Source organism: Candoia aspera, chromosome 7 (genome assembly GCF_035149785.1).
Source record: "Candoia aspera isolate rCanAsp1 chromosome 7, rCanAsp1.hap2, whole genome shotgun sequence".
Classification (NCBI taxonomy): domain Eukaryota; kingdom Metazoa; phylum Chordata; class Lepidosauria; order Squamata; family Boidae; genus Candoia; species Candoia aspera.
In genome coordinates, this window is record NC_086159.1 from 55,067,034 (window position 1) to 55,093,532 (window position 26,499).

Genomic DNA, 26,499 nt, shown 5'->3' on the forward strand with positions numbered 1-26,499 from the left:
CTTTATATTGTCTCATGAACTGTAGACATATTTTTTCTCTGCAATAACTAATGAGAAAGTTAGAACACTTTCATGAACCCCAGTTAGCAGTTAGACATGATGAAACCTCATTTCACTGCACGAAGACAAGTTCACCTAGGAAGCTTTTGAAATTAAAGTCAGGCCAAGTGAAAGAATGTACACAAATTCTTAGAAGCCTGGTACCGGAGATGGGATTGCATAACATAACATGAACCAAGTAATGAATTCTCTATCACATAGAAAACAACACCACCCACCAGTGCAGTCCACCCAATGATTTGCAAGGTTGTATGGCAATTAAATATTTTACACCTAGCCAACAAACCTCACTTTCCCATAGTCATACCACTGAAGATGTTACCTAGGCAGTAATGAAAGGACTGCAAATGAAAAACCAATCTCAGAGAACCCCTACAATACAGCAGTCTTTATTCTTATATGAATTATATTATGGATGAGGAGAATGCTCCATGCATGGAAAAAGCAGTTCTGGATGGTCCATGCCCAAATTTGGAACACATGTTTGGTCCAAACCAGAAGATGTGTTCTGAGCAGCTGTATTCCAGATTATGACAGCAAGGAAAAGGTAGAGTTATCTGGGGTGGCAGCACATAGTTATTGCTAAAAGGAGGTAAAAGAAAGGAAAATTGAAAAAGAATAGGAGAGAGGTGGGTAGACAAGTTATGGATAAGCAGCGGTGCAGGCAATGGCAGTGCAGCGAAGGGAAAGGAAAGTGTGGCAAGACAGAGGAGAATTGTGTGGCCCAGTTGCCATGCTCAGCATGTAGCTAAGGCAGGTAAAGTAACAGGAAAGTGCGGGAAGATAGGGGAGGAGTAGATACATAGACCATATGGAGGATGAGGGTAGAGAGGCAAAGTCCACCAGCTTTGATCTTCTTCTTTCATAAGACTCCTCCAGCTTTGTTTTGGCAAAACCTGAAACAACAAAGATGGCCTGGATTTCATTTCGTTCCAAGAGATGAGCAACTGTGATACTCATCTTTTGGAATGGTCAGATTCTGAGCCACAATGTGTTTGTTCTGTACCTGGAACAAATTATGTTTCATTTCATATCCCACCCTATTCAAATTTCTTTTGTTCAATCCACATTTGGGGTGAAAACAAAATATGTGTCTTATGAAAAAGAAACTTTTTAATATCAACATTGCTTTTACCGTTATTAATATTAAATCATCCATGTGTCAAAGTGGCACATTTTTCACTGGAAATTAAAATCTGAAAATTCTAATTGAAAAAAGTCTCTGCCAGGGTTTTGTTTTTTTTTAAAGTTAGCCAAGTGGTAACATAAACAGTTAGTTAATGCTTTGCCAATAGTAATATCTACAAATCAGAATTGGGAAATGAGGAATCTTAATTTTTTATATACATATAACCATACAGTTGGTGATAATGTCCTTTTTAAAAAGAAATTGGAATGGTAGTGTGAGAATTCCTGACCATTATTTTTGGAACTTCTATCCCTCCAAGTCAGTTTAAACATTACTATGGATTATGGGAACTCAGCACATTTGATACTTCTTTTGCTTAAAAAAAAATAAAAAAAAATCTGTTGCTTTATTTCATAAGCCTAGGTCAGGGAAGACAAATAGAAAAAAAACTATAAATGCTTGTCAGTATGCTACCCCAGCATAGATGTTTACTTTACTAAAAACAGTATTGATGAAATGTATACTTAAATCTGCTCAAGATCCTGCAAGGTAGACTTCGGCAATTCATGGAGCGAGAATTGCCAGATGTACAAGCTGGGTTTAGAAAAGGCAGAGGAACTAGGGACCAAATTTCCAATATCCGATGGATAATGGAAAAAGCCAGGGAGCTTCAGAAAAACATCTATTCCTGTTTTATTGACTATTCTAAAGCCTTTGACTGTGTGGACCATAACAAATTGTGGCAAGCTCTTAGTGGTATGGGGATAGCAAGTCATCTTGTCTGCCTCCTGAAGAATCTGTATAACGACCAAGTAGCAACAGTAAGAACAGACCACAGAACAACGGACTGGTTTAAGATTGGGAAAGGAGTACGGCAGGGCTGTATACTCTCACCCTACCTATTCAACTTGTATGCAGAACACATCATGTGACATGCTGGGCTTGAGGAATCCAAGGCAGGAGTTAAAATCTCTGGAAGAAACATTAACAATCTCAGATATGCAGATGATACCACTTTGATGGCTGAAAGCGAAGAGGAACTGAGGAGCCTTATGATGAAGATGAAAGAAGAAAGTGCAAAAGCTGGCTTGCAGCTAAACCTCAAAAAAACCAAGATTATGGCAAATAGAGGTAGAAAACGTAGAGGCAGTGACAGACTGTATTTCTAGGTGCAAAGATTACTGCAAATGCTGACTGCAGCCAGGAAATCTGAAGACGTTTAATCCTTGGAGGAGAGCAATGGCAAATCTCAATAAAATAGTTAAGAGCAGAGACCTCAAACTGACAACAAAGGTCCACATACTTAAAGCAATGGTATTACCCATAGTAACGTATGGCTGCGAGAGCTGGACCGTAAGGAAGGCTGAGAGAAGGAAGATAGATGCTTTTGAACTGTGGTGTTGGAGGAAAATTCTGAGAGTGCCTTGGACTGCAAGAAGATCAAACCAGTCCATCCTCCAGGAAATAAAGCCAGACTGCTCACTTGAGGGAATGATATTAAAGGCAAAACTGAAATACTTTGGCCACATAATGAGAAGACAGGACACCCTGGAGAAGATGCTGATGCTAGGGAGAGTAGAAGGCAAAAGGAAGAGGGGTGACCAAGGGCAAGATAGATGCATAATATTCTAGAGGTGACAGACTTGTCCTTGGGGGAGCTGGGGGTGGCGACGACCGACAGGAAGCTCTGGCGTGAGCTGGTCCATGAAGTCACAAATAGTCAGAAGAGACTGAATGAATAAACAACAAACAAAATACTTAAATCAGTTGGAACAAAATATATAAACCAATGACATTGCTTTGAATAAAGTTGCATTCAGTAAAGAGATTTGGGCAATCAGAAATATGGGCTCTGGACTAAACTCTTTCTCCCTCTTAGTCTAGTAAATTTTAGCAGGAAAAATGATTAAGTACTGTTCTAATCAAACAGTAAACTGATCAACATTAATACCCTTTTGGCATGGTTTGAATAGCTAGCCAGAGATAACCTGTACCATTCTTGATAGATGTTTAAACAAATTACACTGCGATGGAATAGCACTCATTCAGAATGGAAGAGGGTTTTAAATTGTTTCCTTTAGATCCATAACAATAAAACATTGTTCAGCTTGTACTTGTGGAAATAAAAATGTGATTTAATGTGAGAACAGCCTACCAAGTCTTTATCTCTGAATATTATTTTTGCTTAAGAAATCATGTTGCAAATTGCACTTGGTAAAGCATTAGAACTGCTGCTATTAACCTGCACCCATCCATAGATAGTACACTTGTGTGCATTCTGAAAACGTGTATTGGATAACAAAAAGTGCCATTAAAGCAGGGGGGAGGAGATTAATGAAAATCATTGTTCATTGTGAAGCAAAAATATTGAATTGTGCTGAATGCATTTCAGATTATTGTTAAAATTACAAAGATTTTTCATTAGCATTATAATGGGTATCAGTGGAAACATTTGAGAAGTAAAGGTACTAAGCACTCTGATTTTAAATAAATATCACTTTTTTTATAAAGAGCAATAGGTGAATTATTTTTGGTGTTTTAAGGAGCTCTGCTTAAAATATTAAAAATGAACTGCAGTCTGTAATGAAATCTACTTGGTGTCAATTTTAAGCAAATTATCTGCTGGACTTCACAAAAATGGAACATTAATTACAAGAGAATACTAAAACTACATGACAATTCAATATTCAGCATTAGGCATTAGTGCAGTGATTTATAGTGTAGTTTTAATTGTTCCTAACAGATTTTATATATTAGTGCAACCTCTGTTCCTAAAGAAATTTAAAAGTAGTCTTGAGAAATGATACTAAATTGATACGATTTTTTTCCCCATTGTATGAATAAACAGCAGATTACAAAGCTGATTTAAATAAATTGTGTGTAATTAATATTGTGCCAAAAACCCCAGGCATATGTGCACACCCATATAATCTAAGTCAATCAGAAGGCTGTTTTGCATGGAACAATTGGAAGAAGCTTAAAGATGTGATCAGAGATCCCCTGTGTACACATTAAAGATCACATACAGGTTTGGCTTTTATGAGGGGTGAGACATTAAATTCCTCTGCCCTATTGCAAGCAGCTGATTCAAAGCAACTTGGTATGAATCACTGAGAATTGTGTGTCCTTAGGTGTTTGCATTTGTTTTGTTTTGTGAAAAATACTTTCAAAGTCTTCTGTAACATACAGAACTAGTTACGCCTATTTAAAAATACATTGTCCTGTATTTTTTTCTTTTACATTTTTGCCAGTAAATAGCCTCTTAGAAATAAAAGAAAGAAACATTTTATTGGTACTATTTTTGTTTTAAATTCTTGACTTAAAAATAACTGGTACATGTAACGATAAGCTAACATTGCTGTGAATTTGGGTGATATTGTTTAGGAGCCCTGAGTTTCTGCTACTTGCTAGTCGCTCCTACTTGAGCCCTTTTACCCACAGGGACAATTAAGCAAGACCTGAAAGTTGTGGATTTTAAAGAAACATAAATATAAACTAAGAAGAAGAAACATAAACTAAGATTGCTGGTTGGTTGGTCTCCAACAAAGTAAAATCTGAAACTTAGTCCTTTTTTAATTCTTTGCTTTTTGGGGGAATGGTATTCCAAGGACACAGGTAGAGGGGTAATGCTACATAAACCTGTTCTGTTTGGCCATTCCAGCTGGCAAAAGGAGTAAGGAAAAGTGATCAGATACCTTACAGATAATAAGCCAGAATTCCTAGCAAGCCTCTCTTTACATGTAAACAGAGCAGGTAAATCCTCAGATACTGCTTTAAAAGAATAATTAAAAATGCTCTGGTTATTTTTTATGGACCATATATATTTTATGATTCAGAGATGGTTACATTACATCTAATGGGATAGCACATCCTTCTGCTAATTTTCCCTCCATGTACTAAACAACGGCCCACATTAATAGTGTAGGGCTACACTTGTCTGCTGATAAGTAACCCCATAGACCATAGTAAGGTGCAGGATTACAGGCTCAGTGTGTTAAAACTGAGTATGTTGGATACTGGGACTTGTCTCCAGCCCACTATTATAAATATTTTAATTGCTGGACTATTGCCAGTACAATTATGCAATTCAGATTTAAGCTAATTTTCAGTAAGATCAGCAAATGTGATAGGCCACACATGCTTTTCTCTCCATCTCTGCCAATTATCAACTAGAAAAATCAGCATACTTATCTAAACTTACCTATGCTTGGCTTACAGTTCAGGTAAGTGTTTTATCTAATAAAAAAATAATAATCCTTTTTACTGAGAATTATTTTAATCAGATAGTTTTCTGCCAGTGTACAACTTCAAGGTACAATTTAAATGAAACTACAGTAGTCATACTGTTTTTCAATTCTCCTGAATGATTACTATGCAGTGACCTTGGCTAATTTCCACTATTTTATCAAGTCTAGCCTATGCTGTCTTCCATATTTATATTTTTATGTGCTTGTTTGTTTACTGTTATTTAAATTAATTGAAAATATCATATTAAAAGAAAGGAGGTTTTTGGTTGTTTATTTTCTAAGAACTTTGGCAAACCTATATTGACTTTGAGAAGGTTGGAATTTATCATTAATTACTGATAGTTATAGGACAATAAATGTAATCAATTGGTATGGATTTAACAGTCCTTATGCATAATATGAGTAGTTTTAATCTATAAAGTATAGGAGAGAGAGAGTTATATGTGTGTATGTATTTATAATGTACATCACAGTTGAAGGTCACAGGCCATAGCCATGCCTCCTAACCTTCATTTGGGGGCAATTTCAAGATATTTGAGACTTGATGGACAGGCATGGGAACATCTCCAGAGATGTTCCCACTCTTAAGGCCCCAGGCACCAAATTAAAAAAAAAAGCTGAAATAAATAAGAAAAATATTGATTTCAGCTGTTCCGTGGACCTTTAAGGCAAAGGGATTAAATGAGAGCTTCCCATCCAAATTTGAAGATAAAAATAAATTTGGCCATTTTCCTACTAAAAATCTCAGGATGGGGGGCAGGTGCATATGGAATGTTGGGTGAGATATGAGATTTGCAGATGTATGTATTTGTTATTTGGAGTAATATGTCTATAACTGTAACTTGGGTTAGGCAACTTCATGCTCATAGGCACCACTGTTCACAGACATTTCCACTGATAACTGCCATGCTCCTTGCCCCTCCTTTACTTAAAGTTTTCCATTTGAAAAATAAATTAATGAAGTTGGTGCAGAGCAGAAGTCTGTATTTCCAAAAATGCATCTAAGTCTCATATAGGCCATATAGATGTTCTTGAGAAAAAAAAATGGTGGGTAATTGCAGTTTTATTTGGAAAAATGCCCATCTAAACAGCATTGTTGTTGTTTTAAGTAAGCTGGTGATAGTAGAGGATAGAGATAATGGTTAGTAACAATGGAAGGCCCATATACATTCTTCAAGAATCATTACATCTTCTATAGCCTTTCAGAAAACCAGTGTCTATGTTCTGGGCTAGACCAGTATGTGGTTACAGCAGTCCAGTTTCATAAGAGCTCTCAGAACTGGTTATTTTGACTTTGAGAGATGCCTCGTTTGGACAGACTGTGCTGAGTCTATTGTTTAATGCCACTTGGCCGGCCTCCAGGTAAAGTGGATTGCTTTTCTCATACAGATGGAACCATAAAGGCCACAAAAAAAGAAAACATGATGCTTACTTGCAACTGGTTCTTCAGATACTCATCTACGTGGCTAAACAACTTCCTTCTCCATTACACAGGTCATTCTGACCTGTTCCTATCCTATTGTGTATAGAAACCCACATATTGCTCTGTGTGGACACAGAACCCATATGCAATATCAAAGCCTTAGAGCTGTAAAAGATAAATAGCTGGTAAATTATAAAACCTGGGAAAAAAGTAAGAGTGAACAAACCTCCCTGTATTGTTAATTACTGTCTGTAAGTTCTTATTAAGAAAGACAACTACATTTTTGCCTCTCATTAAATAAGACTAGTAAAATCCATCTAGTTTCTGGTTTCATCACTGAAGCAGATATTCAGAGTTGAATGTTACTTGGAGTTCTTGGTGCTCTCTGAGCTCTTGGTGTGAGACTGGTGGTGATGTTCATCCATCTGAGATTTCAGAGACAGGATATCCAGGTTTTGGCTAACAATGTTACAGTAGCAGTCTACATTGCCACAATTGTTTACTTATTAAAGAACATTCATCTGTCAGCCACCACATCAAAGGTATTGATGACCCATCAAGACTGCTAACAGCTATTAGAAGTTTGAAGCCCATAAGAGTCTCTCATATTATGGACTTTCCGATTCATTAAGCAGGTTTTCAGCAATTCAGAGCTTTTTGCTTCCAGTTTGAATTCGGAGGCAAAGAGATTTACTAATTCAGGCAGCAGAATATTTTCTCAAAAGTGACCACAAGTTTAAGCTTTTATCCTTTCCCCTTTCCTTCACAATTCAATTTAAGTATGGTTCTGGGTAGCAGTAGCAGAACCACAGATAATTCTGGTGATGCCATATTTACTGTACTGACTGTGTCAATACTTTCATGTATCATGGCTCATCACATAGATCTTCAGTGACAAGGAGGTGGGAACAGTCACAGTGAAACTAATCATTTGGAAGTTAATGTTATTCTCAATAGGTAAAGAAAAGCTGGAGTGAGGTTTTGGAATTTGTGGGATCTGTAGGCAGAGACAAAACTCCCTGCCCTTTTTCATATTTCTGGGAATAAATAACACATTTTATGTTTGTGTGCAAATTTCATTGGTGCTCCTCTGGCATATTCCATAATGGCCCCAAAGGAATGCTGGGCTTAATCTTCCAATCTGTCTTTGATCATCTTCCTTAAAACTTTCTATAATTCTCTTTGTTTTGCCATAAGAGATCTCTAAAAGATTGTGCATTTGGAGTTCTGAGAGTATAAAGTGCCCTCTCACACAATATCTCCTATTCATAAAACACCCATTCTCTAGAAGAAAAACACTAGATATTAAAAGTACAAATAACTTGCAGGAACCTACACATAAGGAAGAGGCAATGCCTGCTTTCCAAAATTTAATTCATTCTTTAAAATAAATAAAATATTAAGGTAAGATAAAGTAAAATAAGATATAATGCAGTATCAAAAACAGAAAACAATAGCAAAAGCTGAATAAAATAAAATATTGTCCAGAGCTATTTAAAATGCTATTAGTCCAGCACCACTGGGGGGGGGGGGTGGCTACATACTTGATTCCTTTGGGGATCACCTTCAGTTGACTTCTGTGTGTAATGAGGAGTAGGCCAAAATATTAATGATGAAATATGAGGCTATCCTGTCAGGATGAGGCTGTATTTTTTCTGAAAGAATGTGTGTTATTAATAATAATAATAGTATTTACAGGACTGCTTTTCTCTCTATCCTGTAACATGTATCAGGGTGCACATGCTCTGAGTCTCATCAACTAAACGGTGCCTTCTCATGGGATCCTAGAGTTGTGCCTTCTCTGTTACCAGCCCTGCCTTCTGGAATACCACTGGAGGTTCATCTGGATGCAGCCTTGCTGTTTTTCCCCAAAAGCCTTAAAAACCTGGTTTTTCAAACAGGCCAGAGGCCAGGGGATTTGTTATCTTGGCCAATGGATTATGGATAGTTGGTGTTAATTGTATGTTTTCTCCCTAGTATCCTGTATTTTTTATATCACTTTATACTGTATTTTTTTGTGCTGTCTTAACTTTGTATGCCACTTAGATTTCATACGATTGCATGAGTAAATAAATTACATGGTGCCAGATACATTCAGACTCTTTTTGGCTTACAGACATACATTTAGAATGCCCATTGTGTGAGAGAAATGTATAACAACAAAATGTTCATTGCAGAAATATAAACAATAAAACATCTACAACAATAACATTAAAACATCCACAATAAACAGATTAACAACAGTAACTTCACAATAGCTTGATTAATTATAAAGTCTTTTTCCAAAAGAATCTTATGATGGTCACAGATTCACCATGTGCAATCACCAGCAAGACAGCTCTCAGCAACTGATGTCCTGCAAGAATAATTCAGTCTTCAAAGTTTTCTGGAATGCTGTCAAAATGCAGGCAAGTCTGACATACATACGGAGGGTGTTCTATACTGTAAGAGCCATAACCCCTTGCCCAACATCAAAAAATCATGCCATCACAATTTGACCCACATTTCAGCAGTATGAATTTGGGCCAAGGGGTGTTGGGGGTGGTGGTTCAAGGGTGCAAATGGGAACAGTTTGCCACCCAAAGCCCTCCATTCCCACTTCTGTCCTTCTGCAGGTTTCATTGGTACTGACTCCTAGAAGCTTTCAGTACTCAGTGAAGATGAATTTGTTTACCCTGAGGTTTGGCAGAATTTGCCATACCATTTCTTTTTATTTTATTATCCTGTTGCTGGAATTCCATACTGCTTGGTGTATTTAGTATGGGGGTGGGGGGGTGGCATTTTGAATAATAAAAAGGTAAGTAACGCATTTTATAAATAAGTAATGCTTGAGGCAGTGAGAATAATATAATACTATGATAAATGGGAACAGAGATACAGCTAGTTTATTTATTATAGTCCATAACTGGCACCCAGAAACAAGTGGAGAAGAAACAACCTAAGAATCACAGTCAGACTCCTCTGGGCAGACTCCATAACATTCTTAATCTGACCCCTCCTGGAGTCTCAGGCTTTGAAAATAACACCCACATATATATTTATTCATTATAACCTGCTCTGTCTAACATCCATTAATCTGCCAACTATACTTTATTGGGCACTTCAAAAAGGCAATGACTTTGGGAATAATTAATAAGGAGCTTTTCTTCAGAACAATAAGAGGCAAAGACAGGAACCTGTTATCCACAGCTAGGGAATGGAAGAGACTGTTTGTACAAACAAATTAATATAAAATTTTATTAATACAAAATTTAAATAGAAGAAGGGCTAATATACAGCCCCCTTCATGCCTTTATTTTTTTTAAAATGGATGTGTAACGTAGCCTTGAGAGCTACAATGAATCCTCAGTGTAGCTGGGCAACTGGGCTGATTGGGGAGGCTTCCAAATTCCTCCCATAATCTGATCCTCAGAACAGAGTCAAAAGCAGATTTAAAATCAACAAAAGCAGCAAAAAGTGCTCCTCTGGGTTTTGCCCTAAACCTGTCAGCCAAATGATAGATTGTTAAGTGATAATCAACTATAGATCAGCCCCCTAAAGCCAGCCTGCTCTTCTACTGGCCAATCTCAGAACTTCTAGCAGAGATGCCTTGCATGAAGTTTGCTGGTTACACTAAATAGACTGCTTGGATTTTAATTTGGCAGTCCTGCCTTATCCCTTTGTTAGCAGATAGGAATTATCACTGCAAGACCCCAGCCATCAAATTGGTCAGAACTAATGGAGAGTGCTGCCAGAATCCTGTGGCCCAAGATTCAGTGTTCCTGGGAAAATTGCTTCCAAATCTTGTGAACTTCAGAGCCTACTTCTGTCCTGGTATCATAATGCAAAATTTAAAAACTGCTATCCCAATGAAATTTGGGTAAAACTCCTGGAGGGGATTATATCGTTCTCTAAATCGATTAAAATAGTTACTTCTAATTTAAGCTTGATGGTGTCATGGTAAGGGGTTCAAAATATTTTATTGTTTTGTTCAATTTATCGGTCTCATTCCTTTGTTTTCATAGTGGAATTCTTCAGGTTACAGATGGTGGGGTGTTCTTTCTTAAGCTTAATTAATCTGAGTGAAACTAATACTGAAGAACTAAGTGAAACTCATTGCTTAACAAGAATAAAATAATATTAAACACTATGAAAACTGGGTCATAATTGTGAAATAAAAATTGGAGAAAAACATTTCTGGAATGTTCCCTAAGATACTATTTTCCAAAATATTATGTTTCAGGAAGTGCTTTGAGAACAGTATGTATAAAACAATAGCACCTGTCTGTTATTCCCTGTTATTAACAATATAGATTGTGTCTGTACTGCAGTGTGAACTCATACAACTAACTTTCGACAACTGTACTTAGACATAGTTTCTGAGGTCATCAAAAAAGGAGGTTGAGGGCTATATATAAACTTGGGGGCTTCAGGTTCACACCTATTTCTATAGAAGATAAGGCATCCTGAGTAAACTTCCCCATCCTTCTTAGCAGCAGTGTGGGTTAAGTGTATTAAAGAGCATTTCCTCATTGCTAATTAAGACATTGTAATTTCCATGCAGTGCATTCCTTTTCTTGTTCACGTAGAAATACACCCAATTGTTTTCAGTATGGGTATACATTTTTAATTGTTTTAGTTAAATCTTTCCATGCAAATGTTTTCTTTATTTTGGATTGACTTTCTTTTTTAACTTTAATTTAAGATAAAAATGCATTAAATCATGTCCAAAAAAAATCATACAGTTCAGCATAACTTGCAAGAAATTGAAGATAGGAGATTAAAACTGAATTCAAATAATTTGAGCCAAAGATGGTAGAACTGTTAAAGATTGAATTCAAAGAAAATACTGGTTTTGACATTTTCTTTTAGACTTGGTAAATTTTGTGTCAGATAACTTTTCATTGGAAAAATTCAAACATTTTACATGAACCATCAAAAAAGGCATAGTTATCACTTAAATTGTAAAGTACTGCCTAAGCTGTAGCACTTCAGGTTGTAGGCAGACGTTATGAAAATTCCTCCATGTAGCTTCTCCAAAGTGGTCAGTATTGACCTCCAAGGGTTAATGGGATTATTCAAAGAGTCGATGTTGCTGCTGCTGCTGCTGCTGTTATTCATAGTACTACTAATTAAAGTAGTATTTATTAAATTATTTTCATATAATAAATGTTTGGAGGTCAATGAACGATCTGAAACTTCATGAAGGGGTCAATGAGCTGAAGGGTTTAGGGATCCCTGATGTAAAGGTTCACATGATTGTGATTTGGGTGCTTGGCAACTGGCTTGCAACTCCTGACGTTGCAGGATCCCGTGGTCATGTGATCACCATTTGCAACTTTTCCTGCTGGCTTCCGATAAGCAAAGTCAATGGAGAAGTCAGCAGGTGGTCACAAATGGTCATCACTTGACATTGAACCTAATGACTCCATGGGATTCATCTAACAACAGCAACTGGACCTGCTGGAACTGTCATCGTAAGTCAGCGCGGTCACCTAATGTTGCATTTTACAATTGCGTCTCTTAGTGATGGAGTTCCTGGAGCCAATTACCCTTGTTAACCAAGGACTACCTATAGTAGCAATTCACAAAGTCACTGTGAATTGTTTCATACAACCAAGCTATTACATGAGTTTCAGTTACCATGATGAAGTACATAAGCCTTTGGGGATGAAGGGGACATTTCCCAATTCCTTGACCTCAAATTCCTGATAATTTGATCTCTGCATGTTGTTTGTATTAGATCTGGATTACATGTCTTGATATGTAATCAATAATCAACAGCTGACTTAGATTTTTCACCATTCGGTCAACTTTCTAGCTCTGTTTCTAGCTCTATCTATGTTTAGATATTATAATATGAGGAGTGCTCATTACAATTGTTTTGTGTGAATATTGACAGGAGATAAGCCTTCATGTGGTCATGTACGTATATGTCACATGTGCATTGGTTTAGGTACAAGCCAGGATCATGAATTTTCAGGCTCCTTAATCAATATATAGTTGTAGATATTGTACATAGAATCTGCTGATATTCATACTGAATCCATGGTTATTTGCAGGAAATCATTGAGTGATATCAGGAGCAGGCAGGGCATACAAGAGTTCTCATGTGATGTATATTCCTGATAATGTGAAACTTGAACTGGGCTAAAGTAGTCTAAGAATCCATTACGGGTCATGCAATCTGATCATATTGTACAAAGATTAGTTGGCCATCAACTTTCACTGGCACTAGTCCATATGCTAACCAGAAGGAACAGAATTTTAATAAACATGTCTCCATGCATGATATGTTTGTCAACTTATGTACTGGAAAAAGTAACATACCATTTGTACCATTTTTATTTTTTATTAGACAAATGTAATAGTTAAACATGTTTATTAAATTATTAAACATCATTAAAATGATAATAAAGCATTCAGTAGGAAGTCTAGTATAATTACATAAATAATATAACTTGTTAACTGTACAGACTTTGTGAAAAAGCTAAAAAGTATGAAGTTATGTCAAACTCCTGGTTAAAATGAATGCTACATTGAACTACAATTTTGGACAATTGTGCTTAGACCAGAACAAATACACTGTAATTCCCCCACCTTTATGATGACAATCTATTTGAATTTCTGTTCAATATAGAAAGAACAAACTTGTAATGATCCTCATTCTTTAAAAAGAAACTGAAGGCACTTACACAACGTCATCGTTTTCACCCCACAAAACCTCAGAAGTAGGTTGAACATAATTCTTAATTGTCATCCTCTCTCTTGATTCAAAAATGCTGAGAACAAGGGACACAAACATTGTCCTGACCCAAGATACCACAGAATCTGCAATAACAAGTTCTCCCTACTCTGGCCATACAGAAAAATAAACTGGGGAGGGGGGGAAATGCAACTGAGTAGCCTGGAACTCTTATCCCTTGGGAATAGTATTAAGAAATTGACAGATGCTTGTAAATTTCACACTTCTCTTGGCTGTTGTGGGACCTAGAGTTTTGTAGAGCATTACCTTTATAGATCTTCAAGGTCAGAAACCAGAAAGTGAGGCTGAGGCACTGTCCAACTGGAGATAAAAGAGCTCTGCACAGTTCTAGTGTCTCAAAACAAACCAACACTTAGCTTTGCTGTGGTTTAAACCAGATTGCAGCTGAACTGAAGATAAATTGGCTTACCTCTTCACATAGGTATCTGGGGAGGGGGGAATAATGGGAAAAATGACGAACATAAATTACAATGCAAATATCATGATGTACATAATTGTGACAGGTATAAGGACACAAATAAGAGTAGGATTTGCATCATGACATAACCACATGTGTTGTCTTTATTATCATGGCTTGCGGCAGATGCCATTCACTCTCCAATACAGCTGACACTGTAATATCAGAGAGGCCCAAGCAGTACCCTCTTGTTTCTGTGATAAATAGAGGTAATAGTATCTATTCTTTTCTTCCTGAAATGGATGGTACTCATTCATTAACATGAAAAATAAACCAAACACATTTCCCCCCCCATCTCTTACATGCTTGACTCTGTGCCTGCATCAGGGATAGATTTTGTTATCTTTCATCTGCGTCCAGTGTTGCAATCTGTAAATTTATTTCTAGAGAACTCAGTGGAACTACATCTATAAATGACTACTTCTGTAAGTATCTTAGCATTTTGTGCAGTGATGCAGTTGCACTGATAAAATGTTAGAATGGAACAAATCCTTCCTTCCGTGCAATCAAAGCTCTTCTGGAGAGTTAAGAGTTGCTCACAGCTGATGTAATGAGTTTGTTAGGAATGGAGTAGGAGGAGGAAGAGAGTGAAAGCCCCACTGAATGAGCAGAAGATGGCTTGTGTAAGATTGAGCTGCACTGGCTACTGTTGGCCTTCTAGGTGCAATTCTAAATGCTGGTTATCACCTATAGAGCCCATCATACCTAATTATTTGAGGGACCACTTGTGTCCAGTTGTTTCTCTCTGTCCAGTGAGATCAGGCAGAATGGGCACACAGAATGGGTCCCATCAGTTAAGTAGTGTCATGTAGCAGGGCCCAGCTTCCTTAGATATTTGTGTCATGAGTGCCTGCTTTCTGGAATAATATTCCTCCCAGAGGTCCTGTTAGTTCCCACCTGATAACATTAAAGAAGCTATTAAAGACCTGAATATTCTCTCAGGCTTTGGGATGGGGTGATAGTTGAGTCCCTGTTGGATGTGGGGAGGGGTGGTTTATATGTTTGTCTTTGGACCATTCATGGTTTTTTTTCCAGCTTTTTGTATTGTTCTTACTTTTTTAAATTGTAAGTTATTACAGGTTGGGTACCCTCTAAATTGTATGTATGTATGTATGTATGTATGTATGTATGTATGTATGAATAAATAAACCAAACAGAAGTGGAATGAGACTTTCATCTAGGCCTAAGCATATTGATTTGAAAGCAAATTCCTTAGCATTCAAAGGAGGTAGCTTGCAAATCACGTTGATTACTTATAACATTTATACAACAGTTTTTCTCCTAGAACTTCAAGGTGACTAATAGTCAGCAATAGTACTGATATTTAGCAGAACATACTTTAAATTTACAACATAAATATTCAAGCTTAAAATATATTAAGAATGAGAATATGTTTATGATATGTTGTAGCATTTACAATATGTAACAATGGGAAGAATTATGGCAATTGTTTGTGTGCTAAACTTCAGCTTGCGTTCCTACAGTCATACCTGTAGAACCTTTTCACCAGAAAAAGAAATCATTTCCATGTGATATATAAAACTGTCTCTGGATCGGGGCCATTGTTTTGTTTTGTTTCTTAATCCAGTATAACTGTGATATCTTAAGAAGTAAACAGCAGCACTGATGGAAAACATGTATGGTTTCCAAAAAATACTGCCTTCCCCAGGGGTACAACTTGAAAAGCTTAAGGATTCCTTATAATGTGGTATATCCCATCCTAAAGATCAGTGGGATTTGTTTGCTTATTTATTTATTTATGTATTCATTCTGACTATCTAAAGTAACTAAGAATACATTCCATAAAGAAGATGATAATTATTCTAAACAACTCTTTATATACATAATTATGTGGGGATTTACTTAGTTTTATTAAGGTCTGTGTAACTTCTTTCCAAGTGTATACGCACAGGACTGGGTTGAAAGAATAATAAAAATATGTTTTAATACTATACCCTTTGTTGCATTCCCAAGAAATAGGCACAATTACAAGAAAATGGCTTCATCTGAACACAAATGACATCCTTTAATTGTATTGGGCTGGTGATTCAATGCGTCTTGAAGTTTAAATATTTTAAAGTAATTTAATTGTGGTTGCCTTTTTCAAAATTAGTTAAAAGATCTGTTCCTTTGCCACATTTATCAATCTCTTTATCCTTTCAGTTCCATAAACGTATATTGCAACTCACTATAGGACATAACTGAGTGAGCTGTACAGTGATAAATTTTTCTTGTTAGGAGAAATTACATCCACTAACTTGAGCTACTTCAGCATGAAATTGAAAAAGAATCATTTTGTCTTAATTTACATTCTTGATTCAGTGGCAAGAATATGGATTAGACCTACAAAGCTATCCTGGCATTTTTACATAAACTAATAGTAAACTAAACTGACATATTTAAAAGTTCATCAACCGATAGTTGTAAGATGCTCATTAAAATTTTTATCCAGCTTACAAGGGTTAGTGATTATGAAGTGCTTAAATATATCTTTTGGTCTCTCAGTTCTACTTCCTGTTTCAATTACATCTTTATCAACAGTAGTCTTCATTTTTCATTTCTCACCTAAGCAGTTCACATCACTCCATAATCAAAATCACTCAGATAGTGCTGCGGTTCACTAGCCCTAGGAGCTGCTATTTGCCTTGAATAAATTACATGAAAACATGTTGATTGATAGATGTTGCATGTCAGAAAAGAAGATAACTGTATCTTCTTCAGTTTACTAAAAGGTCATGCACACAGCATAATGGGAATAGCCACAGACAACTTTGAGATAAAGTATATCATGGAAAGGTATAATCTTAGCCAGTGAGACATGGACTATAGGCTGTTGTCTTTTCAAATACAAGCAATTTAGCTACTTAACATTTGAGACTCTTGAGATGGAAAGCACATTTTCAGTATGTACTTGGTATAATTCCGAATAACAAATTTGTTCTAGATAATTTTATATTTTGCATTTTTTGTGGGTAAGGGTACATAATATGAGTATCTTCATTAAAAGTAAAGTAGCAAGTTTGTATGTAATAGAAACTTGTAATTCCCTCTTCTTTAAGGAAATAATGTGTGTTGAATATTTCAATATTCATTTATAAGGATATTACGCATTTCACAAGGAGATATTTAGAAGGAGATAAAAGAGAATGTAACAAAGATTTATTCTTTATTTGATAAACGTATTTCCACCAATGGTTATTTTTGTGGGATAGATATTTTATATTTACATGCATATCTTTTAAAAAATAGAGTGTAGTTTGCCATAAATTTTATGCATACACATTACAGACACCTTGGACTTATTTTTATAGAAAGGCAAAATATAATCATGAAAAATAAATATGCTCTAGTTTGCAGAAGCGTGCACTGAATCTACAAATTTATTGTTTTTTATCCAGATGAAAAACAAGATTAAAAACTGTTGAGGTACAAATGCAAGCTTAATGTAACTTACTGGTTTTATATTAATTTGAGATCTTTCTGAAATCCAGAAAACCTTAAAATTTCACATTTCCCACAATGTATAAACTACTTACTTGAGCAGGTTGTTTTGCACCCAAGGTGGATTACAAATCAAATAAATAAACAAACAGCTCTCTTTCTTCCTCCTACCATCTGCACACAAAAGTAGTAATGTAATGTACAAAAAGCCTAATATAATTGAATGATCTTAATTTAGAAATTTAAGGAATCTCGTGCATCTAGTTGTCTGAAGGGGGAAAAAATTAAGATGGGAGCAAATGTTTTAAGTTGAGCAAAACTGACCACCTTCTTATCTAACCAAATTCCTTTGTTCTCCCTAACAGAGCTGCCAAATTGTCAAAACTGTCCAGCTACAGTGCCTAACAAAGATTCTGTAGTATTGTAAAGATATTCATAACAATTTTTATGGCAGGCAGAGAGTGCATAAGTTCACAGCTGTAGCGATAACATGCACTCTGCACTGTTTGGCTTGTTTATATTGGCATAAAGCCCCAAAGTGGAGACTGACAGAGTCATGCAGAAATCTGGTATTTGAGTTGAAATTTACACACTTTAAGTGAGGAACTAAACAGGCTGGTGTTTTCTTTTTCTTACTCAAAAAGTGCAAGGTTACACAATACAGACGGTTTTCATCTTTTCCCATAAATGCACAGATTCCTGGGATATAAATGACTGAATTCATCACCAATTCATCAGGGACGCTGAGCTATGCAGTTCTGTTTACAGTGGCAGAAAGTTAATATAAATTTTCATCAGAAGGGGAAGTTTACACATATGATTCTATTTGTCCTTCATTATTAGCACCTGAGTCTAGCCTGGAACGCATAATTGTCTACAGGCACAGGCCAAATAGATGCAAGGGAAAGGCAAATAAGCACACCAAAAATAATTTTATGGTTGTCTGTTACAATTCTCTCCCTGGGATTCTTAATCTAGAAAATCAATAAACAACAGGAGTGAAACTGCTTTCCTCTATTCAGGCACAGCCCTGGTGAAAGTATCAGACAGAAGTCCATTGTGCAATTCTATGCACACATATCCCCTGTATTATTGCTAGAAACTTTTGGTATGGGAGAAAACGCTGATTTCTTTGTCAGGCAACAGTTCCATGCTATTGTTGTGTAATATTGTTGTATTTTTAATTTGCTTAAACAGAATTGTATTAATTATCTTGTTGATTCATAAGTAAAGCATACTCTTCCTTGGAGCCTCTGCATTAGATTATTGCCTTGCTAGAAAATTTTATCAAATAAATCAGTGCTTAATATTTTATAGATTTGTGGGTTGAAAAACCAAATATGGAGAACTACAACTTTGGAAACCAGAAACAATATAAGGATAAAAGGGCTTTATCCTGAATTGTTGACAGAACGGGGTCTTTTGTTTCATCCCAGTTTGATGTGTGTTATTATTGTTGGAATAAAGGAAACTGCATTACTCCAAGTCAGACCATTGGTCTATCTAGTGTTGTCTGTGAGGACAATTTCATACCAAGGGCTCTTCCTCATGACTGTGTTTAACAGTCCTCCAATTGTTCCTCCAATCCTATGTTCTGGCATAAATCATGCTTCCTGAGGGCCAAGCCCTACTCTGAAGCATGGGAAGTAACTGAAGTTGTCCTTACCCATAAAACATGACCTGCTGGCAAGAAAAACAACGATCAAATGTTTTCTAACATCTGCAGTGGGGTTGGGGCAATTGCTGGGCATTGCTCTCCATAGCCGTTTTGGCTATCAACTAACAGATGCTTGACTAGCATGTCAAAAAGCACCAATTAAACATTATGAGGATCCTTATCTACTGTACATGCATTTAATGTTATTTTGAAAGAGCACTCATCCAGGACAGGTTGTAATGAGCGTCAGAGCTGTTCTGTCCCATTTTACTCAGTGACCTGTTATTTATCTGTGAACTGTCTGTAGTAGGGCTGGAGCACAGCTTATTCAAGTGAAATTTAGTTATTTGCAAGTGCCTTGTCTCATTCTATAGTACTTTGCAAGTGGTGGTGCTCACCACAAGTGACCAAGGAGTCTAGTTTGACCTTGTGGCCAACAGCATCAAATAGAAGTCCATGGAGTGTGCAAAATGATATAAAAGGCAAAAAAGGGCTACCTCCCCAAAAAATAAAAACTGAAGTATGACTGCACCAGACCTCTTGTTGGCAGAAGCAACAATAAGCTGTTAATGCATTCATTTGGGATACAGCAAGCAATACTGAACCCAGCTTCAGAGAGTCCTAGTCACAGGTCTGGTGTTCTTTCAAAATAATTCCTGTCTTTTAAAAATGAGGTCTACCATTCTTTTAAAATCTATGTATACAAGAAACCTATTTAATGCCTGACAGGTGCTTTTTATTATGTGATAGTACAGTTGATTTTAGCCAAGAAGTAATTATGTGGACCAGTGCTTTGCAGAGGCCAAGTACCCAGTCTCTCCTGCACCCAAACCAAAATAGCCATGGAGGGCAGTGCCTAGTACTGGGGAGAGGAGTTGTACCTGCAGTAGGAGTGGAGGAAATCCCAGTCCCTGATGTCATCATCAGCTGCCTTGTTGAGGAAGCATCTAGTTTGGTCCATGGCCCCAATTCGAAAGAGGGAAAACTTCAAAACTTTAATCTCTCTTCACAGTAGGATGCAGATGAGGTGAAGACAACTTTGTAATGGCATATTCTTTAAAAAGAATATGTTTCACAGGCCATCCTCAGGCTTAGTGGTTAGAGAAGTAGGAGGATGGGCCCAGAATCTAGCTCAGTCATAGCTGGAAATTAAAAACATTAAAACCTTTTGCTTGCAAACTAGCATTTCAAAGTGCTGTTTGTTGCTGATACAAGCCTATTTGCCTTAGTGCTGAGGTCCCAGCAGGACTGCTCTTTGCAACCAAAATTGACCCACACAACTTTTATGTCCAGGGGTGGAGCCCATAGGTGCTCCTTCTCAGAAATTGCCTCTCCCCTAGAAATTAAATCTGCTTTTTAAATCCAATTTATTCCAGATGGCCTGAGAAGAATGCCTTGTAGGTTTATTTATGATTTTATATTTTGATTTTTTTTCATCTTCTTTTAATCATATTGTGGATATTTTATTTTGTCTTTCATTGCTGTAAACCACTAGAGTGTCTTACAAGTACAGTGAGTATACATTTGTTAAATAAATAATGATGTCCTTCCACCTAGCCTATAACCTGAAAATTCTTTTAAGTTTAAATATCTGTATATGCCTTATAAACAACAATAAATGATATTCACTGCTTTTCAGTGTATAAAACATCTGTAACTTTCTGACGTGGTTCTCTTTCATTGCATTAAAATTACAAATTGGTTACAATATTTGGAGGTCTCAAGGGGCATATCCAAGCTTCCAGGAACTGTGTTCAGCCCTGGAGCTTTAGGTTTCTGAACCCTTCCTTATAGTTTTGCAGAGTATACTCTCCATCCAACCCCATTTTGGATATTGTGTTATTTGCAACATTTTCATTTAGTGTCCTGAAACTGAATAGACGAAAAGGAGGTGTTTTAGCCTTATTATTTTTCTTGCAAAAATTGATCTCCTGCCAGTCTAGCACTAAAGCAGCCCTCAGAATACCTTGCAACAATTAAGAGTTACAGTTAGAAAACAAAAGAAAAGAAAAGCTTCTTGACTAAGGAAATGGGACAAGAGTAAAATACTAATCTATGTTTTTACTAAAGCTGCCTTTTATTCTGCATCCAGTGGCACAGACCCACATCATACTACTGTGGATTTGTGCCTTTTTTTTTCCTTTTCGGTGTGGCATACAGGGAACATGTGAAAATTTGGTGGCTGGCAGCACTCAGGATATGAAGACTTCCTGACTGTCCAAATGATCTGCTGCAGCTGTTGATGCATGCCATCTGTGCACAGGAGCAAGTTAATTGCCTGATAGAGCAGATGGTCAATTGTGATGTGTGAACTCAAACCACAGTGTTGGAGAGGAAACTCCCAGTAAGTTACATAGCCAGTATGGTTGCTAGAGATGACCAGTGACAGGGTTTCCTCTCTGTTCCAGGTTAGGGACCTAAACAGCTGCTCTACATGGCGTGCTTGCAGCTGCTGATTTGTCTGAACTTGTTATGTTATGTGTTATGGACAAAAAATGATCACCATTCATAAGCAATTTTACTCACTGTTTTTATTGGTCCAGGCATGACAATCTAGGCTCCTCACCCTGTTTTTTCATTTTGATGGGATAAATCTGTCTATGACAAGAATTTTAAGAAAAAGTAACATCTTCAACAGCTTCTGTAAAAAGAATGTAGTGGCTTGATTGAGACAAATATCTCCTGGCTGGCTGAACCGAGATCAGTATTCTGAAGAAATGAAAGAAACAAATATACAGTGTTTATTTGTATATGCAAAACTATGATTTAGAAGACTGTTCGTGAGAACTAGTCCAAGGAGAAGATTATTCAACTCCTGGAAATTTCATGCTGCATCCATGCAAATTTCTTGCAACAGTAGGCAAGTTACTGCTGTTGTCTTCTGGGATGTTCTTTCACTTTTCAATCTAGCCTATCGTAGACTGGATTATCTGGGAGTCTCTCCTTCAAGTACTAAGTAGGTGCAACCTTGCTTAGCTTCCAAGATGAAACAAGGTCAGTCAAGCACTACTATCTGCTGAAACAAATCAGAGGGTCACATAATTACAGACTATTAGCACCAAAGTATTGCAAACCGTAGTCCAAAAATACATCCTTAGAACAATGTCAATTTCTAGCAATTGGAAGGAATTTGTAGTTACTGTAATTAAAAAATAAGACAGTGGTCCTGCGAACACTTATATTGGAGTAAATCCCAAGAAACATAAATAACAGTAAATTCCAAGTAAAAATACCATGTTTATACTGTTGATATATTATTTATTCTGGGGTATTGTAAAATAATTATTAAATATATCATAAATGCAATAGTCATACAAAATAAAACTCTAGAACCATGCTTCCTATTTTGCTTTATATTCTTTCAAACAATGTTTGGAAGTGTCCATAAAACATTTAAAGTTCCTCGGGTAGCATCTACCTTAAGAGCTTAGAGTTTCTCAAGTGTAATTTGTATGACTAGATATTTCTCAGTTCTTCTAAACATATTTTCTATGACTTTAAAACTCTATGGAACTAACTTAGGAATGTGTTTTGGTTTACTTTTTTAAACAGAGTTGTTTTATTTCTCTCTTGAACTTGCATTAGAGGGCTAACTATAGTCATGACTTCTGAAGATTTTTATTAAAAAGTTCTGGCATCCAGTAAGAAAGTTGTGTTTGGAAAGACTAAATGAATGCACTACTATTAACTGAAGTTGACATAAGCCAGAAACACACATGTGCACATACACAGAAAGAGGAAAATTCTGACAAGAAATTTTAGTAACTCTTTAGGAAGGAAATGTTCATGTAATACTTCGCTCATGCATTTGATAAAGTGGAACCTCAACAGCTGAGCTTATTGCTGGTAAAATAGTTCACTTACAGCAATATTTTTTATGTGCTCCAGTTACTTTCCTATGGCTATCATAACTTGGTTATATACGTACCCGTGGGATCCTCATGGTTGGACATTATTTGAATGTGAATTTCTAGTTTATCTTGGATATTAGGACAAAACCAAAACAATTATAGTTCTGTTTTATTGAAAAATCAGAATTTATATTAATTAGGATTCCAAGGTTTCCTGAGACCCAGTCCAATAAGGACATGGGATATCATTGACTGGGTCTCCAAAACCGTGTTTGGTGGCTTGAATTAATTATGCAACTTATTTTACTTTAATTCACAATATTTTTAAAATTGGGATATTAAAATCATTGAAGTGCGTATGCTATTGAAATAAAATTAGCCATTCCACATGTGTAGAATATGGTTAGCCTATTGTCCTAACAGTCTTGTGTCATCAAGGAGTTCAACTGTAATTGTGGAATACCTTGCTACAAAATGTGGGGATGTCATGGGAGGATTGGAAAAGACAAATCCATGGAGGAAGATCTAACTAACCTAACTCATCCATTAGACATGTTCTCTAAATATAATATCTATCTTCAAAGGGAACAGGGCACTGAGTAGAACAACAATTAAAGAAAAGGCTGTTAGGCCCTGCCCATGCATGGCCTTCTTGGAGGAATTGTACAATGTTAAATGGACTCGGTATTGTCAACTTCTCTTAACCACAAAAAGGGTGACTTGGATTTTGTCTAAAAACTAATTACTAACTTCAGGTCACAGTAATATTCTTTATATATCAAATACTGAAATTCCTTGAGGACAGATATTGATGCCGAATGCAAAATTTTCTGCTGCTATATTTTTATGTGAAATAGTTTTTTTGAAAAAATATGGTTTCATAATACTAATTAATATTATAGATAGAATAGTAATTTCAGCATTGTTATTAGTATTTTTTTCAGTTTAATGTTCAGATGCAAAACACAGATATGCATACAACCCATTCGTATGTTTTCAGTGCTACCTTACTGTTTTTCTGAAAAGTTAAATAGTGTTAAGACAATATATGTTACTGAGTTTTCACTTTGTAAAATATTTAGAAGCAGCCCAATAAAATAAATCGCAAATCAAGATTTGATGGTTTGAATAACATTCAAAACTTACCTTACCAAGACTCAGAGATTCAGACAGGAAGGCTGGTGAGGTTGCAACTCAATTATCATCAATTTAAAAAAAAAAGGTTAAATTATAGGCTATGTTTGAAAACATTAATGAAATACTACAAAATGACTATAAACCTATTCTCCAGGTCTTTGGGGATTTTACAGTTTCCTGAACTTGGAGTTGTAAGCCCGGGCCATTTTGTAGAAATGAAAACAGGTAATTCAGTTAAAACAGGTCATGTGGGACATGCTATGGGACATGATCTTTCAATACCTTCCAGAATTGTTTTTTCATATGTGTGAGAACCGAGGAGGAACTAAACACATGTTGGTCAGGAATAGTAGTTCCCAGTGTTGTTTACCAGGGAGAACAGACAAATTAGTTGGTTTTGAATTTTTTTTAATAGAAGTGCCAAAGTTAGACTCCCCAATCCCTGTGTATAAACCTGAATGTGAGTACCAGAAAGGCTGACTTCAGTACACTTACAAAATAATAATAATAATAATCTAGATATTCACAAAATCAAGAAATTCATGGTTCATGTATACTAAGGAAAGTATACACAAAAATAACGTGTAACTAACATTATATGAAAAGAAAATCCCAGAAAGTGTGTACAGTAAGCCTCTGCAGATCATTTATCCCACTGGATCTGCTCCTTGTGGCCATAAACAGCTACAAGTTCACAAAGTCTTGGTGTAGTTGCTTTGAGGCTTTCCTGAAGCCTTCTGGGCATTCACATGCATGCCCAGAAGGCAATTCCACTGGGACAGCCAGCAAAGCAAAACTACTGAGTTATAGAAGCTGCTCCATTGTGTCAAGGAACAGATCCAGAAGATTGCTTCACTTGTTAACTGATTTCTTTTGGCCCAAGATATAGTAGCATGAATACATACAAAATGTGCTTTATTAGAAGGAAAGTGTGAATTTGTAAGAAAAGAATACTTTGGCAAACGAATAATTTTGTAGTGAATTACTTTTTTTAGGAACTATTTGCTAAGTTGGTTATTGGTTGAAAGTCTAAATAGAGGCAGAATATTATATTTGGTCAGTTGAACTTTATAAAAATAGGCAGCCAGGCCTATACTTCCGAATGAATGTTACTTTAAACAAAAATTGCAAAAAGAAAAATGGGAGGGTCTTATAGAAAATCCCAGTGCGGGTCAAAATGCAAGCTTGGAAATGTAGAAAATACTTTTTTTTCATGGCTTATGTGATTGTATTTATTGAGTAGAAATTTGAAAGCTATATGTATCATTGCCTTCTTGGCTGATATACCAAAACACAGCAAGAATATATTTCTCAAAACACCAAGGTTCAGATAAGTAGTTTTATTGTAACAAAGCTATGAAACCGTTATGAAAGAATTCCAATGATTGTTGTATATTCAATGTGAACCCTGTTTATAACAGTGTATATTCAAATTTCTTGCCCCTCTTTCTTCTATCTACTAGAAGCTGATGTCTTTTTGGTGGGAGATAAAGTTCCTATCTGTTTCTTGTTTGAATGGGCTAATCTAGTTTCAGGTTATTTTTGAGCAAGTGAGAACTAACTTTTGCAGTATACCATATATGGGACCTTGCAGGTTTATAGCAACAACAGAAAATCATCACATTCTTTATAAACATTCAAGTTCTTAAAACTGTGATACAGCTTTTTGGTAGGATCATGACTTACACATTTTAAACTGTACACAAAAGTGTGTGTTGCCAGTATTCTAGGAAATGTTATCCTATGGCCCAAAGTCCTTGGGAATACCATTTTAGGATAAGTGTTTAAGTGCAGTGTGTATTTGCATTACTTCAGTTCTTTTACTGGAATTTTATTTTTTTATTTGCCATCCAGAGACCTTCAGGTTTGGTGAAGTTTAGAAATGCTCATATAATTTCATTTCATTTACATGCAGGCACTATCGCATAAACCCACAAATATTATTGTTACCTGAAGAGAAGGTTGGCACTCTGTATGTATGTATGTATGTATGTATGTATGTATGTATGTATGTATGTATGTATGTATTTATTTATGCATGCTTTTCTGCCACAATAAAACTGCAAGTGGTTATCTTCTTTGGGATGCCCCCATTACAGTAGGTTGAACCTGAGGCAGTGTTTCAGGTCTCTGCCAGTGAAGTCAGTTTTTGTGGCAAGCAGCCACAAGTCTTTACCAACTCAGCCAGTATTTATTCTAGAATCCTAAATCTCTACCTCTAGCAGTATTTGAAAACCCCTTGTCCTTCTGAAGCACCTGTTCAAAATCCAGAGCATGCTTTTGGGTTCCTTCTGGCCACCACACCTTGGTCTCCACATGCTGGCTATTCTTTCTCTCTGTAATGGACAAATC

The 26,499-nt window shown here is 36.3% G+C and overlaps 1 protein-coding gene across 2 annotated transcripts in view; it reads left to right on the forward strand.

Moving 5' to 3' along the window:
- FOXP2 (forkhead box P2) overlaps positions 1–26,499 on the forward strand; it is a 331,388-nt gene that overhangs the window by 142,786 nt on the left and 162,103 nt on the right. The gene's annotated exons all lie outside the window — the stretch shown is intronic.